Consider the following 14785-nt stretch of genomic DNA (forward strand, 5'->3'; position numbering starts at 1 on the left):
ATATGTCTTTCTAAATTAATGTTTGGCACTTTATTCATTGTGACACCTAGTTGGTCTTTTCCATTGATATACCATTTTATTTCTTAGCCAGTACTGGATTGTTTTGGTAATTCCTGTCTGATAATGTAGTTTAAGATCTAGCACTGTTAGACCTCCTTCCTTTACTTTTTTTTCCCATGAATTCATTTGATATTCTTGACCTTTTGTCCTTACAAGTGAATTTGATTATTTTCCATGATCAATAAAATATTTGTTTGATAATTTAATTGGAATGGCACTGAATAAGTAAGTTAACTTAGAATTGCCATTTAAAATATTGGCTTGGCCCACTCATTAACAATTAATAATTTTCCAATTATTTAATTCTGACTTTATTTGTATAAAGTGTTTTATAATTATGCTCATATAGTTTCTAGCTTTTGGCAGGTAAACTCACAGATAATTTATGTTGTCTACAGTTATTTCAAAAGAGTATGTTTTACTATTTATTCTTATAGGGTTTTTTGGTGATATACAGAAATGCTGTTATTTATTTAACAGAGTTATTTTATATCCCAGTACTTTGCTAAAATTGTATTGTTTCAACAAGCATTTCAGTTGAATTTCCAGAATTTTCCAAATATATCATTGTCATCTGCAAAAAGAGATAGTTCTATTACCTTTTTGCCCATTCTAATTCCTTCAATTTCCTTTTCTTCTCTAATTGCTATTGCTAGCATTTTTAATATAATATTGAAAAATACTGATGATAATTGGCACATTTTTCCACTCTTGATCTTACTAGATTTCTACATTATCCCCGTTACAAATAATGCTTGCTAATGGTTTTAGGTAGACACTTATCACTTTAAAAAAAAATCCATTTGTAACCATGTTTTCATTATGTTTTAATTGGAATGTGTATTTTGCCAAGAGCTTTTTCTACACCTATTGATAGAATAATATAAGTTCTTAATTACATCCCCAAATATTCAGTTATGTTTTGAAGAAAAGGATTAACCTTAAAGGAGAATAACTTATGAAATATGGGATATCCTATGCAATCTCAAAAGAAATTCCAATTTTTTATTTAGGTTTATTATTTAATAGAAGATTAATACTTTTATAATAGGGCATGCTCCAAAATGCAAGCAAATTGTACAGAGGTTTAAAGAAGATCTGAGGACACTGTTCTATATGGGTTTAATATCCAGTTCATTTGAGTATACTAAATAACTGAACATGTTTTCACATAGACAACTCATTTTATACAATTTGGAATTATTTACTTTTCCTATTCAGAAACCCCACCACAATACTTTGTTAAAATAAGCATCTTTTATATGAATTCATTTATGTGTATAGCAGTCACCTACTTACAAAGGATGTTGTTATTAAATCCTTAGCGGCGTATCATTCTCCTGAGTGGGGAATGAGTTCTCCTATTACTGAGTTGACAGACATTTCAAATCTTCACACACTTGGCATTCAGATATGATTATGACTCTGTGAATTTATTTGATACTTTTTTCACTGATACATGCTTGAACAAGCATTTCAGTAAATCATAATACTTTTTTTTTTATTAACAACAAGATTTAAAATAATAGGGTTGGGTTCTGTTCTTAGAATGGCAGAAAAGTATATGTAGGAAGATTATTTTGTTTCATAATAGAATATTTGACCAGAATTTGTTTTGTTACTCTCTGATGTTTTTTATTTGTTTTAAAGCACAATTTAACCTTTTTCCTTCCATTAATATTATTTTGATTCATTGCCAGATTTAAAAGCTTTGATAACCTATATTCTGTTTTTAGTTTCTGCATATCTACTTTTTAAATAGTCTTAATTTTGTCACAATTATGATATTTTTAGGAAAATTGCATTTTTTATACCAAGAATGACTTGCATCAGATCCAACCATAATGAGGTACTTTCTATCTTTTTTTTTCCTCTCTGAAAGGTAATTCAATGACTTGCAATCTATCCTAATACTCAAATACTTATAAGATGCCCTGATACTAGATATACTTGCTCAAGAAATTTCTGATGATCATTGTTAAAATTAATTTTTAATGACAATGTAAAAAGATGCTGCTAAAAACACGTTTAATTAAATCAGAATGGCTAATGAGATTAATTTATACCAAGGCTCCATGCAACAATGCTAAATGATTTAAAGACTATCAAGACATTTCAAACAGTCTAATAATGCTGCAGACTCATACAATATGAATCCATAAGTTATACATTCTACATTGTGTCTTACAATACTTTAAAATCAAGTGCATGTAATATGTGTTGGTGAGATTCAATTTTTCATATATATATATATATACACATATATGTTGTATATGGATATGGGTATGCATATTTGTATATATGTACATACATACATATATGCAAAAACTAAAAGTCATTTGTTCCTTTTGAGAATTTAGTTGTAAACTTACCTCCCTGAGAAATTATATAAATATTTTGCTGCTATTCATTGTCACATAGATATTTAACAGTATTGCCAAATCATTCAAATATTTTCATGGAAGAAATTGGGCTGAGAATCCACTTATTCCAGAATGCCTAGGAGGGGAGATTTCCAAAAGACCAAACCACCCCAGGAAAAGTTCTCCGAAACTAGACAGATGCATAAGACATCTGACCTCTAAGATATCATGGACAGATTAAATGGACAGCAGGAGTAAGTTGCCCTTCTATTCCCCTTCTTTCAAATGTATTATTATTCTTATAGAGCTTGCTTGCAGAAGGGGATTAACCCTAATGACTTTCATAAATGTGTTAGTCAAATTGATACATGGTCAGTGATGAAATTTGTCTTGACTAAAATGGGGAAATATTGAATGCAGCTGACCTTGTTTGATCCTGGGATTACAAATTGTAATTAAAAGAAAACTATCAAAACCAATTATTAAAGAAATGAAAAGGAGAAATGGAACTCCTGTTGGGACCAAATATTGCCATTCCAGAGCCTCCCTCAGTCTTCTTTATGAACTTTTGATGGTTATCAAAAGCACTTACATAACAACTTCTGAAGTCTGAGACTCCTGTGACTCCTTCCCTATTGAAATGTATGCAACACTACCCTCCTATGTCCTTCTAGGGACCTCCTGCACCCTGGTGCTGTGTAGTGGCTCTGGATTGAAATTTCCTTACTTCAGTTAAAAAACCCAAGTTTTTGCTAATTTATCGTCTACTTTTTTATTTCAAGTTGACAGTATTGACTTTGCATACTACATTTAATAGAGGAACTTGAAATTGGCTTTTTTGTCCTGGATATTGAGTTTTGAACTTCATTTCCTTTGTCTGAGGATCTACTGATCTTAAGATATCCTACTTAGGCAGTATAATTTATTGACAAAGTTTTGGTCAAACATTCTGAAGTGGATAGAAAAGATCTATTGAGCCAAACATCAATAACCTCTGAGAAGTGTCAAATTCTTGTGATCTTGTGGTCAAACACCTGTTTGCTGTGAGGATCTATTGATTTTATGATCAGCCATTTCTTTTAGGACTTTTCATATCTAAACATAGGATACTATGTTTAGAACACATAGATAGAACACAGAGGCCATAAATAGAGAAAGAAATACCAAAGTTACCATTTTTAGCCAGTTCTGAACAATTAGGGGATTGTGGAAATCATAGTAATTGGGAACAATTAAATTCCTCATGGACTAGGTCACAAATCTCTGGTCATTTTACTTCCAAATCTTCAAAACAAAGCTAAAGAAAGAATGCTTATTAAGGTATTCCAAGTGGTATAGGGTAGTTTCATTTGCCCAAGAAGTTTTAGAACTGGCAGTGACTTATACTGATTTATACTAGTACAATATAAGACATCATATACTCATACAAATTTGGTATAAATGACATAAACAGATATGGACAGATATTTCTCACTGTCAGATGCTGTGAGCCTAGTTTTGAATCAGCAAGACAGGGAAGTTCTGCTCTGAAAGAATTTTCCTATATGAAAATTTTAAGTTTCTTGCTTCTCTTAAGTTTACTATGGAAGTCTTTTGAAGAGAAATACTAGGTCCATGCTGCCCAAGAATTAGGATTCCAAACATATATCTAATCAGCACAATTTAAAATTGTTCTCTATGTTTCAGGCACATCTGTCAAAACAATTTTAATTTAACATCATTCTAAATTTAAGCTTTTCTAGTTTTTTTGAGGGCATAAGCCCTCAAACAAATCTCTTTGGCCCAAAATATGTATTTGTATGTGTATGTGTGTGTGTGTGTGTGTGTGTGTATTTCTATATATATATACATATACATATATATGTATGTATATATGACAGGGAGAGAGAGACTGAGAGACAGGAGGGAAAGGGAGGGAGAAAGGCTTATATATATATATATATATATGTATATATTACAAATTCTGTCTAACATTCTAGAATAATAGTCACTACTCACATTCTTCCTGAACTACTTCCCTCTAGAACATAAAGAGCCTCTGCCTAATGAAATTGAAATCTTTTCTGAATGACCAAAGGCACTTTCCTGGAAGTGTATGACAGATTGCTTCAAGAGATGGGGAAAGTAAGCATCTTTTCTAACTAAGAGCTAAGTTTGGTTTCAGATCTTAATTATTTCCTTAAAAAAGGCTTTTATTCTTGGCTTTACACACACATTCTCAAACAAAAAAGTCTTAAGAGTTTTTAATATCTTCATTTGAATTTTAAAAAGTGGGATTTAATATTCATCCAATATTTTATTTACTATTCTTCAAGATGTCCTAAAATTGAACCAATACCACCTTGTATAGAAGTCCAACCTGGTCATCATCTGTGATCTTTTTTTTTTTAACAAACTGATATAGTTTCTTTGCTAATATTTAAATTTTTAAAATTTAAATATTTAAATATATCTAATATTATTAGAGATAATGGTCAACAATTTTATTTCTCTTTTGATCTTTCCTGATTTAGATATCAAGAACATATTTGTAAAAGTAATTTTTCACGATCTCATCTTTTCTAATTTTTGCTAATGGTTTAATATGAACTATTCTTTGAATTTTTCAAAAAACATACATTTGCACTATTGATTAGAGAAATGCAAATTAAGACAACTCTGAGGTGCCACTTTACATAAAATGCCAGGAAAAAATAATGGTGAATATTGGAGGAGATGTGGGAAAACTGAGATGCTAATACATCATTGGTAGAGTTGTGAAATGATCCAACCATTCTGGAAATCAATTTGGAACTATGACCAAAAAATAAAAACTGTGTATACCCTTTGATTTAACAGTATTTCTATTGAGTCTTTGTATTCTAAAGAGATCATAAAAGGGAAAAGGATTCACATGTGGAAAAATGTTTGTAGCACCCTTTTTATAGTGGCAAGGAACTGGAAATTGAGTGGATGCCCATCAGTTGGGAAATGGCTGGATAAATTATAATATATAAATGTAAATATTACTGTTATAAGAAATGATGAGCAGGCTGATTTCAGAAAAGCCTGGAAGGACTTAAATGAAGTGAAATAAGCAGAACCAAGAGAATATTGTATACAGCAACAAGAAGATTATGTGATGATCAACTGTGATAGACCTGGCTCTTTTCAATATTGAGGTGATTCAATTCAATTCCAGTAGACTTGTTATGGAAAGTGCCATCCACATCCAGAGAGAAAACTATAGAAACTGAACATAAATCAAAATATAGTATTTTCACTTTATGTTGTTGTTGTTGTTTACGTGTGTTTTTTCCCCTTTCTCATATTTTTTCCCTTTTGATCAGTTTTTTTGTTTATGTGCAGCATGATGAATATGGAAATATGTTTAGAAGAATTGCATATGTTAAATTTATATTAGATTGCTTGCTGTCTTGGGGAGTAGGAGAGGAAGAAAAATTTGGAACACAAGGTTTTGTAAAGGTTAATGATGAAAATTATTTTTGCATATATTTAAAAAAATAAAATACAATTACATTTTTAAAAAGTTCACTTATAAATCTATCTGGCCCTGGAATTTTATTTTTTTCTTTGAGAATTAATTTAATGACAAGTTCTTTACTTAAGATTAGGTTATTTAAATTCTCTATTTCTTCCATTGACATGGGTATTTTGTGTTTTTATAAACTTATTTAGGTTGCTACTTTTATTGGCATAGAGTTTCAAATAATTTTCTTTATTCATTTGTTATGAATTGTGTTGGATCACGAAAGACAATTGTTATATTTTCATTTAACAATTATGCTTCAGAAATAGGTCTGTGCTACAAATTAAGGCTTTCTTTATTGTTTTATTGATCATTTAGACTTGAGATAAAAAATGGCAATTCAAACTAAACTTGAAAGCATATTTTACTTTTTTTTTGATATTCATGTGTTGGTTTTTTTCCCCAAGGATTTTATTTATTTATTAATCTGGTTTAAGTAGGTCAATTATAAGACATTTTAAAAAGTCCAAAGATGCTTTCTAAAAAGCAAAATTTGTACATGATTCAATAATGATGTTTGCAATCCTAAGAACTTGAGGGTTGGCAGAAGTGTTGGTTGTTCATTTTCAGGCTTTCCTTACCACTGGAGAAGAAATCTATATAGGCTTTGATGAGGAAACTTCATACATTTGTACACATATAAATCCATCTGATGGAAAGTGAAACATACTACCATTTACTTATAAGAAATGGTTTTGTTTCCTTATTGAAAACAAAGAAATTTAACCTCTCCCTTCTCAAATTTCTGAGATTTTGAAAGAATAAAGAAAACAATTTGAAGCTTTTTAAAAGGATTGCTTTGCCACAGAACAGTTTAAATCCAGCACTGGGAAGGGCCCTACATTTCTGGGTTTAAAAGGATCCTGCTATTTCATTTTCACATTGTGCCAACATGAAAATGGCAAATCCTTTTCCTAGCATGCAGTCAACAAGGTCTTGTCACAAAGCTGGACTCAACAGTGTGGAGGTATCTAATGACAGAAAATAAAGCTAACATTTTTTTTCCGTTCATTTGGATCTGTTCTGATTATAATTCCATTTATCTTCAAAAGGAACTGTTATCTTTCCTACTTCTTTATTCTGATTATGGCTTGCTGAGATACTCCAGGCCCAGAATAAATAACAGGGTGGACTCTTCTCAAATGGACCACTTTGGGCACACATACTGCTTATTGGGTGAGATTTCCTAAAAAATTTCTCAAACCTCAAACTAAGCCTTCCAATTCTATAAAACTGTCTCATTTAACCCAATCTCCAATGAGTTCTTAGGGAAGAAAACCATTTTCCTATCAGAAAACCTAATTAAGTTGCATTGGTTTACACACATACACATAGACATATGTCTTCTAGCTTACATGGAATATAGTTTATTGCAGAGCTTCCAAGTGTGAATGTGAGCAAATCATTTCACATGTAGTTCTGAATTGCCTGAACTCAGAGGTTGTTCAGAAAAGACCCTACTCAGCTATGTCCTTGCTTGGGCTCCAGAGGTAATCTCAGCATTGCTAACCAGAGGAGGGTGTAAACTCCAACAGCTGTAACAGCTGTCCAAAGAGCCTCTAGCTCTTCCATCATGCTGGCCAATTTTTCCATTGAAGCAATTGGATGATCGTGTTTCACCTGTTTAAGTGTACGTGCTGCTGGATAACTGAAAACAGACTTAGAAAAGAATCTCTCTGACTCATTTTTGCTCTATTCCATGGCCACAGCCTAAATCCCTAACCTTGGCCAGCTGTTTTGTAAACGTCTGTGGTTGGTCTAACATTTCTCCAGTTCCTTTGGGGTAGGTGAAAAGAATAAGTTCTGAAACATTAAAGCCAGGTCCAGTTATAGGACTTCCACTGACCCTGCCAGCTGGGGAGGAGGATGAAGAAGCAGACATTTTCTTCCTCAGCTACTGGCCTTCTGCTCTGGTGCTTCTGCTCTGGCCCTTACCCAGGCATGACTGGATATCTTTTTGTTCTGCCTGTCCTAGCTTCTTTATATCAATAAGCACAAACTTTTAATTTTCCTTATAGTATTTTCTTTCTCTTTTTTACTGGTAGGCTCAAACCGTGTTATTTCTCTACAGCAGGACTTCCAATATCATTCCCTTGGTTCTTTCCCATGACATCACCTTGCAATGGCTATGCTTATTTTCCCTTCCCTGTTTTGACACTTTAATGAACCAATTCATTTTTATATGGTCCTTCTTGAATCCTGGCCTCTTATTCTATCACTAATTTTATCTTTCCTTGACTGAGCCCTGGATTAATCCCAATATCTAATGCCTTTGCTACTACTCATGAGTAAAACTAAAATCATGAAATTGTGCTAACAGATTTAACTTAGTTTTCTCAACTGTTACCTTACTTAAGGCAATTCTCCATTCAGCTGATAAACTGATTCTTTAAAGGGCATGTCTGACCATGTCACCACATTATTTAGTAAATTCCAGTAATTCCCTATCACATTCAGGATTAAATATAAAATCCTTTGATATTCAAAATCCTTTCAGTTTTACATATTAACTCTTCCCCTCTGTCTCACCATATACCCTGTAATCCTAGATATTTCTTGAGACACTCCCATCACCCAATTTTGGACATGATCCCCATGATTATCCCCCATGTTCTCCATCCTCATCTCTGCTTCCTGAATTCCCTGGCTTCCTTTAAATCCCAGCTAAAATCCTACCTGTTACAGGAATCTAGTCCCTTTTCTATTTATCCAGTATCTAAGTTGTTTACACATAGTTGTTTACTTGTTATTTTCTCCATTTGATTGTGAGCTGTCCCTACCATTTAGCAAAGGACCTGGCACATAGTACTCAAGCTATTTGAATAGTAGAGTTGAGACAAAATGCAAAAGCCTCAATTAGCAATTCAGTAAACCACTTTTTTGACTGATGCATTTCTGGTATATATATCTATTTATCTATATATAAAGACTTAACAAAATGTATTTCTCTTATCCTTAAATATATGTGAAGGCAACTTTAAGGTATTTGTGTTGCCCACATAGTTTAATCACATACTCACTTGGGTTACCAACATGTGACACATTGTGAGACATGACTAGGTATCTCCTTCTTGTCCAAAGTCCTCTCTATCTCTGTTTCTGTCTCTGTCTTTCTATGTCTGTCTCTGTTTCTCTTTCTATCGCTGTCTCTCTCACATAATCTCTGTCTCTGTCTCTCTGTCTCTGTTGCTCTCTGTCACACTCTGTCCTTCCCTCTCAGTTTCTCTTTCTCTGTTTCTCTGTTTCTGCCTTTCTGTCTATCTCTGACTGTTTCTGTTTTTCTGTCTCTGTCTCCATCTTTCTATCTTTCTCTGACTCTCTCTCTCTCTCTCTCACACACACACTTTCTGTCTCTGTCTCTCTGTCTCTATCACTTTCTCTCTGTCATTTTTTGTCTTTGTCTCTGACTCTGTCTCTGTCTCTCTCTGTCTCTGTCTGTTTATCTCTCTTTCTCTCTCTCCCGATATTATAATTTTGCTTTGCTCCAACCCAGTTAAGAATTACATACATTTTAAACTTATTACTTCATGTTTTTCTCCCTGCTTCCCACAAATTACCACCCACTTTCATTATTTTCCATCTTTCCTTTTCCTTCAAATGCATAATTTTCCATCAAATGATATCAAAAACTGAGCTCAAAAATAAATGGCAGCTTAAAGTGGTTTATAAGGAGATATATGTGTATGTTTTAAAGACCCAAATCAGCAGAAAAAAAAATTAGAAATTTAAACATTTCCATCTTTTTAAAAATTAATTTCACAGGTCAAAATGCAGAAACAAAACTATACCAATATAACTAATGAACATCGATGTCAACATTTAAATAAAATGTGAAGTGTAAAACATATCTTAAGAGAAAGGCTTGTTTAATATTATGAAAATGATAAACATAATTTACTGATAATAAAATATAATTTTATGTCCAAACAGATAATTTTGCATAATTATATTCATATAATATTAACAAATTAATAAAAAGCTTTTGACAAAATAAAACAACCATTTCCATGAAAAAGAATATACAAATGAGAAATAAGTGAATCTTTATTTAACATGACATATGTCTTAGCAAAATATATAATGATATATACACATGCTATATAATAGGGACAAAACAATAGACTTTCTGCTAGGATAAGAGTAAAGCAAGGATGTTGATTGTCATCATTATTATTTGACCTATTATAAGGAATTCTAGCTATAGCAATAAGAAAAAATAATTTCAAATAATAATGACATAGAAAGGAGCAACAAAGTTATTGCTTTTTGAAGATGATATAATGGTGCATTTAAAGAAGTCTAGAGAGTAAATTTAATTGACAGAATTAATAACTTTTGCAAAGTTGCAGCATATAAAATTATTATTTTTGCATATTGCCATCAATATCCACAGAAAGAGAAATTTCATTTAAAATAAAATAGAGGACAAGTAGAGAGACTACTTACCAAGATATGGAGGCATTATATTAATACAACCAATAAAATACTCCCCATAAAAATACATATCTAAATAATCTGGGAAATATTAACAATCCAAGCATATGCTAAACTAATATTAAGAGAATGGGTGCAACCAGATCTCAAACTATACTATATTTATATACTATAAATAATCATCAAAATTATCTAACACTAATTAAGAAGTAGAGAAGCCAAGCACTGGAACATATTACATATGCGACATACAAAATCAAACTTAACAGTAGTCTACTATTGGATAAATCTAAAGAATTAAACTACTGTAGTTAAAAAACTTGTATAACAAAAATCACTAGGAAAACTGGAAAGAAGTGTAACTGAAATTAGTTACACAGCCAATAACTTTAATTATCTAGTGTTTGACAAACCCAAAGATCCCAGTTTTTGGGATAAGAATGCATTATTTGACAAAAATTGCTGGGAAAATTGGAAATGGGGATGGCAGAAACTAGGCATTGACCTACACTTAACACCGTACACCAAGATAAGGTCAAAATGGGTTCATGATCTAGGCATAAAGAATGAGATCATAAATAAATTGGAAGAGCATAGGATAGTTTACCTCTCAGACCTGTGGAAGAGGAAGGAATTTATGACCAAAGAAGAACTAGAGATCACTATTGACTACAAAATAGAAAATTTTGATTATATCAAATTGAAAAGTTTTTGTACAAACAAAACCAATGCAGGCAAGATTAGAAAGGAAACAATAAACTGGGAAAACATTTTTACAGTCAAAGGTTCTGATAAAGGACTCATTTCCAAAATATATAGAGAATTGACTCTAATTTATAAGAAATCAAGCCATTCTCCAATTGATAAATGGTCAAAGGATATGAACAATTTTCAGATGATGAAATTGAAACTATTACCACTCATATGAAAGAGTGTTCCAAATCATTATTAATCAGAGAAATGCAAATTAAGACAACTCTGAGATACCACTACACACCTGTCAGATTGGCCAGAATGACAGGGAAAGATAACACGGAATGTTGGAGGGGATGTGGGAAAACTGGGACTCTGATAAATTGTTCATGGAATCGTGAATACATCCAGTCATTCTGGAGAACAATTTGGAACTATGCCCAAAAAGTTATCAAACTGTGCATACCCTTTGATCCAGTAGTGTTTCTACTGGGCTTATGCCCCAAAGAGATACTAAAGAAGGGAAAGGGACCTGTATATGCCAAAATGTTTGTGGCAGCCCTGTTTGTAGTGACCAGAAGCTGGAAAATGAATGGATGCCCATCAATTGGAGAATGGTTGAGTAAATTGTGGTATATGAATGTTATGGAATATTATTGTTCTGTAAGAAATGACCAGCAGGATGAATACAGAGAGGATTGGCGAGACTTACATAAACTGATACTGAGCGAAATGAGCAGTACCAGGAGATCATTATATACCTCAACAACGATACTGTATGAGGATGTATTCTGATGGAAGTGGATTTCTTCAACAAAGAGAAGATCTAACTTAGTTTCAATTGATCAAGGATGGACAGAAGCAGCTACACCCAAAGAAAGAACACTAAGAAATGAATGTAAACTGCTTGCATTTTTGTTCTTCTTCCAGGGTTATTTATAGCTTCTAAATCCTATTCTCCCTGAGCAACAAGAGAACTTTTCGGTTCTGCACACATATATTGTATCCAAGATCTACTGTAACCTATTTAACATGTATAGGACTGCTTGCCATTTGAGGGAAAGGGTGGAAGGAGGGAGGGGAAAAATTGGAATAGAAGTGAGTGCAAGGGATAATGTTGTAAAAAAATTACCCTGGCATGGGTTCTATCAATAAAAAGTTATTAAAAAAAAAAAAAGAAATTAGTTACAGACCAGCATCTCACATCATAAGCAATGATCAGTTCCAAATAGATATATAATTTAGGCAACAATGGTGACATGACAAACTAGAAAAGCCAGGAAGAAGAAAGTACTTTTAAAAATCTATGGACAGGAGAAGAGTTCATGATAGAAAGGAATACAAAAGAGAAAATAAATAATTTTGATTACTTGAAATTAACAAGGTTTTGTATAAAAAACTGATTTAGTCAAATTATAAGGGAAACAGATTTTTAAAAAAAATCTTTAAAGCAAGTTTAGTTGATGGAATTCTCATTTTTAAAATATAAGGAGCTGATTGTAATATATAAAAATAAAATTATTTCCCTAATTCATTGTGAGAGGATAAAGACCATTTTCAGAGGAGGAACTCCAAGATATCAGTCAATAGGTATATGAAAAAAAAAGCTAAAAAGACTTCAGTTACTGAAATGCAAATTAAAGTAATCTTTAGATATTACTTTAATCACATTATACATATTAGATTACAAAAAAGTTGACAAAAAAAAAGGAAAGCAACAAATGTTGATAAGATTGTGGGAAAATAATCTCATTAAATTCTCTGCTGATGAAATGGAATTGGACCAACAATTCTAGAAAGCAATTTGTAGCTATGCAATCAAAATACTAAACTTCCATGATAACTTTGCAAATACTGATATTAAGATTCTCTACCAAAAAGATCCATATGTAATTATAGAAATGAAAACTAATGCAGAGTGAAATGAACAGTAGCACAACAATCAATACAATAAAAATAAATAACTCTGAAAGACTTAGGAACTCTGCTCAACTCAATGACCAACCATGATTCTTGAGAACCAAGGATGAGGGACACTACCCATCTCCTGACACAGGTGAATGATTCAGTTACAGAATGAAAATCATATCCTTTGACCACAGTCAGTGTAAGGACTTAGTCTGCTTGACATAACAATCTCAAAAGATTTTTTTCTTTTTTCTTACCAGTGTTTTTATTAAATGAGAAAGTGTAAAAAGAAAATTTTAAGTGAAAAAAACATTTTTTAAAAAGTGTTGAAATAATAAGCAAGCATTGGTTGGCTCAGGCACTTTCCATCACTTGCTGATTGGCTGATGCAGAATGAGTTTCAGGTCTTCTTGGATACTCTTTGGACAAAGATAAACAATTCAGATAAGGAGATTTGCCCACCTTAAGCAACTAGGATTGCCTTCAATGCATATTCTTCTTAAATAACATTATCTTGCTTTTGACTGAATAAGTTCTATTAATTGTTGAATGACTAACAGATATTTCATATTATTTCAGTTTGAACCTACATACTACCAGGGGACCGGCCTTAATCAGGCCTAGCTGGGAATCAAGGTTCTCTTATCATCGGACAACATCATGTAGTTATAATGGAATTTTGAGATCCTTCTAGTAAATCCAATAATTTTCCATGCCCAAAGGGCTTTTTTAGACAGATCTATATTGATTTTACAGTTAATTCCACATTTTAGTGCAGTGGTTCACCACTTTATCTTTATTGGCAAATTAGTAAGATGGTGTTACTGGGTAGAATAAGGTTTGTGTATAGAGGTCAAAAGAAATATACTTCCAGAAAGTTATAGGGGACAAAGGAGAGGCGAGGTGCCAGAAGTTATCAGCATTTCATATTGTTTCCAACTGTACCTCCCTCTTTAAGATAGAGGTAGGTGTACAATGCCAGCAAACTTTTTCTTGTCACCTCCCTATTTTAGACATTTATTCCATGGTCCAGGGCAGTTAGTTTATGCTGTCATTTTAAATTAATATGTGCTGCAAAGGGAAATTTTTCTGGCTGCTTCTGTATTCATCCCATTCCTAATAACTACCCAACACTTTAGACCAAGATTTCAAATATTAATTTTAAAATGGGGGAAAGAGAAAACTGCGTGTGTTTAGTGTTTTTGTACCTACAATTATCCTAGCATAGATTAGAATCCACTAATTGATTATAATCAACACATTTAGGAACTTCATTCTTATGCAAGGTAGTGTTAGTGTAAGACTACTAGGTATTTATGCATAATGACATAATTACTTGTAGTCATTCCTGTTTAACCCAATGTAAATTGAATGTGCTTTAATGTAAAAACAAAAACAAAAACAAAACATTTTTTCTTCTTATCACACTTTAAAATATTTCATTTTGGGTTCAGACCAAAATCAGGAAGGAAAGTAATATAATGTATGTGTGTATGTATATATGTATTTATTTTTGCTGAGGCAATTGGGGTTAAGTAACTTATTCAGGGTCCCACAGCCAGGAAGTGTTAAGTGTCTGAGATCAGATTTGAAGTCAGATCCTCCTGACTTCAGGGCTCGTGCTCTATCCACTGTACCACCTAGCTGTCTCTAATATAATGTATTTTTAAGAATTATTCTTGGGAAATGAACTTTTCAAAAAGTCTACTTAAATGCTAAACATTTCTGCCCAGTGTTTTAGAAATATTTTCAGTTAGGATAAAAATCTAAAGTATACACCTAACGCTTCCTAGCTGTA

The 14785-nt window shown here is 32.4% G+C and overlaps 1 pseudogene; it reads right to left on the bottom strand.

Moving 5' to 3' along the window:
- Positions 1 to 7457: 7457 nt before the first annotated feature.
- On the bottom strand, positions 7458 to 7834 carry LOC100925683 (annotated as a pseudogene).
- Positions 7835 to 14785: the final 6951 nt, after the last annotated feature.

This window comes from Sarcophilus harrisii, chromosome 3 (genome assembly GCF_902635505.1).
Source record: "Sarcophilus harrisii chromosome 3, mSarHar1.11, whole genome shotgun sequence".
In the NCBI taxonomy this organism is placed as follows: Eukaryota; Metazoa; Chordata; class Mammalia; order Dasyuromorphia; family Dasyuridae; genus Sarcophilus; species Sarcophilus harrisii.